This window comes from Urocitellus parryii, chromosome 10 (assembly GCF_045843805.1).
Source record: "Urocitellus parryii isolate mUroPar1 chromosome 10, mUroPar1.hap1, whole genome shotgun sequence".
Classification (NCBI taxonomy): Eukaryota; Metazoa; Chordata; class Mammalia; order Rodentia; family Sciuridae; genus Urocitellus; species Urocitellus parryii.
This window is the reverse complement of record NC_135540.1, coordinates 63,914,197-63,921,081: the sequence shown is the minus strand read 5'-3', so window position 1 is coordinate 63,921,081 and position 6,885 is coordinate 63,914,197.

Here is a 6,885-nt window from a genome sequence, read left to right as displayed (position 1 = left end):
TAAGGGGAATCACGCCAGAGTTCAAGCCCAGGTGGACCCAGTCATCCCTTCCAACCGCCACACAAATGAACACAATTCAAACCAAAATACTGCCACAAGGCCCTCATCTTCTTCCATATAGACACTCATCATAACCTCTGGCTGGAGGTTTCCATGAGGAGCGCAGCCCAAGACAGCGTCCAAAATAAGCTATCTTGCCCCTCATTTGCCTAATGTCAGGGTGGCCTGGACACCATTCCTGTGAACCAAGAGTGATCAAATAGGCCTGCCATTAATACTGCTCCCCTTATACAATTGGAGGCCTACTGACTGTCGGGTATAGATTCTTTGTGTGAATTGGAGTCATGAGAAAACCCAAGCACCTATGCGCTAGCCTCTGCAGGGCTTTGAAGAACTCATTTGACCCAAAGGATCCCTATTCTCACTTAATGGAGGTCAGGAACTTTACAGAAGAAGGCGAGAGACTTCATCCACAATGACTGCTCTTTTTGCCATTTTGGCTTTGGATGCACACATGGGATGTTTCTGTAATCCATCAGGTGCTGAGAATCTAAGCCACAGCCTCACACAAGGCCAAGAGGCTGATTCAGACACATCCCTTTGCAAAGCATTTAAGCAAAAAGCCACAGGTGATGCCCATTCATTTCCATTTGAAAACTGTTTCCTTCAGGCTTCACATAAGGAGTGGCCTGAGGCAAAGACCTTCCTGACATTCAGGGCAACAGAACAATAGGTAAGCAAAAGGTCCAAAGCAGGGTTTCTCCACTGACACTTTACTGGTCTCACTGATATCTGAGTTTTCTGAGATGCTTGCCATTCCCTTCAGTTATCCAGTCCATGGCCATGTCACAGAGCTGGGAGGTGGTACATGTCTTGAAAACAAAACCATGAGCCTATTCTGGAGAGTGGTCAGAATTCAGGAAGAACACAGGAACTTAGGAAGATAGTAGGTGTTGCCCATGCATAAGGCAAGCCGCAGTCCATTCATGAATTGGGCAGGATGAATCCTGGCAAGGTTTCTACTAGACAGGACACATCCATTGATGCATTCTCTTTTCTAATGTCTACAATCCGGGACACAGTGGGATACCCAGACATGGAAACACTTGCCTTGTCAAAGGACTTACTAGAAACTGTCCACTCCAAACCAAACAAAGCGCCTTTCCTACCTATTCTCAGATCATGAGACAAAACCACAAACTCACACCCACACCCACACCCACAAAGGCACCTCCTTCCCCCAAGTAGGTCTGTGACTATATGGAGTGTCATCTGACTGGTGGGCCATACTATGTTCCCCCCTAATGGCCTGTCCTCTCTCAGATCTGGCCTCCTTGAGCAACTCTGTGAAGTTGTCAGAAGCCAGAGGTGAGCCACTCACTACCTGCTTTCTCAGGAAATTACCCTCTTCAGAGCTTTCCTGGCATCTGGCCATCCTCACATCAGTAGGTACCAAGAAAGACTGACTCTGTCCTTGGTAAATCCAAACAAGTGAGCCCACTGGGACTGGCACTGGGACTGGCTCTGGGTGTCTGGCTTCCTGGATCCCAAGTTCAGAGAGTTCCATCACCAAGGAAGTGAGGTGAGGTCACTTCTTTCAGGAACTGAATGAGGTCACTGCCTTGGCAACCACTTTGCCCTAACAATTGCTTCCAAGGGTCCCATGAGATGGAGGCTGCCCCTGCTTCCTGTGACACTTTCACAAGTTAGAATGGTATATCCACCATAGGCACCCAGGAACAGCTCTCCACACAGGCCTGGTTTGGTCCTTCTTGTCTACATTAAGAAGAGAGAGGCTCATTCAGACACCTCCCTTCATCCTGACCAGGTTGTTGGCCATGGAAGATGAATTTTGCTCCCTCAGGTCCTTCATAGCTGCCTACATCTTCTCCAGGGATCATTTCTGCATGGACTTTTGAGGTTCTCAGCAGGTGGAAGATGCCCTTCAATCCTGTAGTGTAAGAACAAATCTGTCCCTCCTCTTCTGTAAAGTTGGATTGAGGGAACAGTGTATGGTTAGGAGTAACATCATGTTTGATGTGTGTTAGGAATCATTCTGCTGGATGAAGAATGGTATTGGGAACCTGTGATATTTATAATTATATATAGGTGAAATATATGCATGAAAACAGAAATCTAAGTAAGATTTGAAGCCCAGAAGGGCATTGGGCCCTTGATTGGGATACTTAGCTTTGCATTACATTCTGCATAGATGTCTCAGATAAATTGATATACAATGGCATAGGACCTTGTACCTTGGATGATTGAATGTAGAAGAGAACATCCATTCAAAAAGGGATAGTAGGTAGGATTAGGAAGCTAGTCAGTAGGTTTAGGAAGAAGAGTGTGTATAAAATTTGGACCAAAGTTCTTTAGCAGAAGGGTGTCAGTTAGAGAGTGAATGTAAATGTCAGCACATGTGAAGAGTCAGTCACAATGATGAACTGGGGAAATTATGTAGGAAAGCAGATATCAATAGAGACATTAGGAAATCAGGCAAAGTATAAAGTGAGTGATAGGATTAGATATTTTCAACAGGGTTGAGGTTGAATATATAATCTTAGGAAGAAGCCACTGTGTAGTCACCAATAGGATTGACATTTGCGAGCATGAGGCAACCTGGACAAGGATGTTTTTAGTAATCCATGCTCACTTTCCATTTAGCCTTTGGTACAATCATAAGTGTGAAGTTTGCATTTTGTTTCCAGGATATCACTGTGATAAAATGTATGTGTAGATCAGGAGACATGAGTATTTCTTCCACCATTTCTGGGAGCAATATCTTGAAGACGTATTAATTAGTATTTGGGGGCACAAATAGGTGTACCCTGTGTCTATGAATATACAGATAATGCATGAATAGACCATAGTGTGCATAAATAATATAACTGGTTCCAATTTAAAGAATGGATTGAATTGATATCTGAAAATATATAGGAAATCAAATATTGATACACAATCATTCATTCCAACCAGTTATACATCTAATGGTCATATTAGGGTTATGGTTTACCATGAAGGGTGTGTGAGTTTTGCTTCCAAAGTGATTGTGGAAATCGAAAATAATGTGTTTGGAAAGAAGTCTCATGAAAAGACCAGACCAGAAACATACAGGAGTACATGTGTTCTGAAGCAGGAAGTGATTGAAAGTGAACCAAATGCCTGGAAATTTGTGAACTTGTGGATGAAATATATATCCTATGATGTGCATCTACTGAAGAAATAGTAATGGACCAGTGTTGAATAAAAAGGAACGTCAAAATACACATCATGTCTCATAGGAATCTACTTGCATTGATGCTAAACAGGGTCATTTGCAGTAGAAATATTAGGATTTCTATGCACCATTCACTGAAGTTAGTTTTCAGTACTAGGAAACAAATATGTATTTCAGGTGGATGAATATTTCTGAGGAGAATCTTGTAAAAAGTTGATTATAAATCCACATACATGAACATGAATGAATTTAGGGAGTGTATAATAAAACACATATATTTCATATTTAGAAAAATCTGGAGTGTGTGTGTGTGTGTTTGTATATATAACACACACAGACATAAAAAAGTAGAAATGTATATATGCCTATCAAAATTCATCATGAAATATATATCATCCACAAATCCTAAAATATTTATTTTACTGAACATGGATTTATGTATCATGTTCTTCAAATAGGAAGCTCACCCGTAGTTTGAATTTTCATTTCCAACAGCGTTTAGGAGGAGTGATCTCTTCTCACAATTTGTATCTGCCAAGTCAGCCACCTCACAAGAATGTACGTGGGATACCAGGTAGGATTCTACATGTGCATGTAAAACTACATGTGCTGAATAGGCTACAGAGAAAGGGAGACAGGAATTCACATATTTGTTAACTTTACAAACACATGGAGAACTATTTCTCTTAAATTGGACTAGATTTATAACACCTAAACTTGATCATGCAAAAGGCAATTCCAACTATACACCATGCCTCCTCTGAACTGCTTGTATTTCTATTCTGTTTGGGTTATTTTCCTCCATCATATCAGGATTCTTAGTCAGAGTCTAGTAGGGTATGGGTTGGTGTCAGTGATTCAGTATTTCGAATGGAAAATAGGAAAATGAATCCAATGTGTATGCAATTATGTGCTACACAAAAATCTTCCCACTCTCATCCAGAACAATGCCTTGACATTACCTTTGGCCCAAGTCAGACACAATTCGAGGAGAAGAGTTAGAAAATCTGTGAATACATATCTGGAATGGAAAATGCTTAGGAGTTCACAACTTTGGAGGTGCTAGAGGAGTTTGCATAAGTAAGGGACAGTGTAAACACTCTACAAACATGGAGTTGTGCTGGCCTAAAGACTTCTTGGGAAACTGCCTCGGAGGGGGGGCACTTGAAATGTATGTTGTTGTCAGGAGCTTTAGCTTCCTTTGTAGTGAGACCATCAAAGCTGAGTCTGCATCTATGTGACCTGGAGGACATGGTTTCTGATTTTCCAATGAACATGAGGCTGTATTGCTGAATTCTCTCTTTGTAGGTAAACTGTGGCCACTGCAGGCTCAGTGTCTCCCCGTGTGGACTGTGAGGCCATTTGGTCATCCTCCACTTTTGGTGGTGTTTCTTGCTGCTTCACTGGGAGTTTCCTATTTGCTTCATGAAATACAAGGAGTTCAACTGGAACACAGTGCTGGAGGGAGTTCTGTCACGTGTGCTGACTCAGGGTCCTAGGAGAATGCACCAGCCAGGCTTCTATCCCACAGAGCTTGCCCCCTTGACCATAGCAACCTGATTCTGAACATTGCCCTGAAACCTCTTGTTATTTTAACAAGATGCCTTTCCATATAAGGGTCTGCTGGCTGCACCTTGTCAGCCACAAGCCATTTGGAAGCCAATGGCAGATCCACATGGCCCCACCACAGATGTTTTATCACACACCTGCACACCACTGCTCTAGGCACACTAATCAGCAGGCTCCAACTTACTGGCATCTCTGTTCTACACCATTTTCATGAAACCCAGTCAATAGAGGCACTGTCTGGTACACTCATGATTAGCAACAGGACATCCAAAGGTTCTCCAGTGCCACCTGGTCATGGGAATTTCAAAAATTTCATGGTATTTATCAAGCCATTTTTCAAGGATGAAGTTGGAGGCACTGTGGGTTTCTATTCATTCAGGAACCACTAAATGGTGAGGAAGCTCACTTCAATGAAAGCTCTGGAGAAACACTCAGAGGCAAGGCTTCCCAAGAGTGGCCAAAAGGTCACATGAAGCCAGGCCCATTGAGGTCTACAATGTGAGTTCCATGTGTGTTTTGACTCTCAACTATGGCTGCCAGATCTTTAAGAATAAAATCATGTGATATCCTGGCTGAGATTCCCAGTGCTCTGTGGAAAGCCACCCTGGGCCTAGATCTCAGTATCCAAGGGCGAGTCTCAAGCGTGGCCTCCTAAAATCCCAACACAATTCATGGCAATACTTCTCTGAGGTCAGTTCCAGAACTCAGTCTCTAAGGGGAATCACGCCAGAGTTCAATCCCAGGTGGACCCAGTCATCCCTTCCAACCGCCACACAAATGACCACAATTCAAACCAAAATACTGCCACAAGGCCCTCATCTTCTTCCATATAGACACTCATCATAACCTCTGGCTGGAGGTTTCCATGAGGAGCGCAGCCCAAGACAGCGTCCAAAATAAGCTATCTTGCCCCTCATTTGCCTAATGTCAGGGTGGCCTGGACACCATTCCTGTGAACCAGGAGTGATCAAATAGGCCTTCCATTAATACTGCTCCCCTTATACAATTGGAGGCCTACTGACTGTCGGGTATAGATTCTTTGTGTGAATTGGAGTCATGAGAAAACCCAAGCACCTATGCGCTAGCCTCTGCAGGGCTTTGAAGAACTCATTTGACCCAAAGGATCCCTATTCTCACTTAATGGAGGTCAGGAACTTTACAGAAGAAGGCGAGAGACTTCATCCACAATGACTGCTCTTTTTGCCATTTTGGCTTTGGATGCACACATGGGATGTTTCTGTAATCCATCAGGTGCTGAGAATCTAAGCCACAGCCTCACACAAGGCCAAGAGGCTGATTCAGACACATCCCTTTGCAAAGCATTTAAGCAAAAAGCCACAGGTGATGCCCATTCATTTCCATTTGAAAACTGTTTCCTTCAGGCTTCACATAAGGAGTGGCCTGAGGCAAAGACCTTCCTGACATTCAGGGCAACAGAACAATAGGTAAGCAAAAGGTCCAAAGCAGGGTTTCTCCACTGACACTTTACTGGTCTCACTGATATCTGAGTTTTCTGAGATGCTTGCCATTCCCTTCAGTTATCCAGTCCATGGCCATGTCACAGAGCTGGGAGGTGGTACATGTCTTGAAAACAAAACCATGAGCGTATTCTGGAGAGTGGTCAGAATTCAGGAAGAACACAGGAACTTAGGAAGATAGTAGGTGTTGCCCATGCATAAGGCAAGCCGCAGTCCATTCATGAATTGGGCAGGATGAATCCTGGCAAGGTTTCTACTAGACAGGACACATCCATTGATGCATTCTCTTTTCTAATGTCTACAATCCGGGACACAGTGGGATACACAGACATGGAAACACTTGCCTTGTCAAAGGACTTACTAGAAACTGTCCACTCCAAACCAAACAAAGCGCCTTTCCTACCTATTCTCAGATCATGAGACAAAACCACAAACTCACACCCACACCCACACCCACAAAGGCACCTCCTTCCCCCAAGTAGGTCTGTGACTATATGGAGTGTCATCTGACTGGTGGGCCATACTATGTTCCCCCCTAATGGCCTGTCCTCTCTCAGATCTGGCCTCCTTGAGCAACTCTGTGAAGTTGTCAGAAGCCAGAGGTGAGCCACTCACTACCTG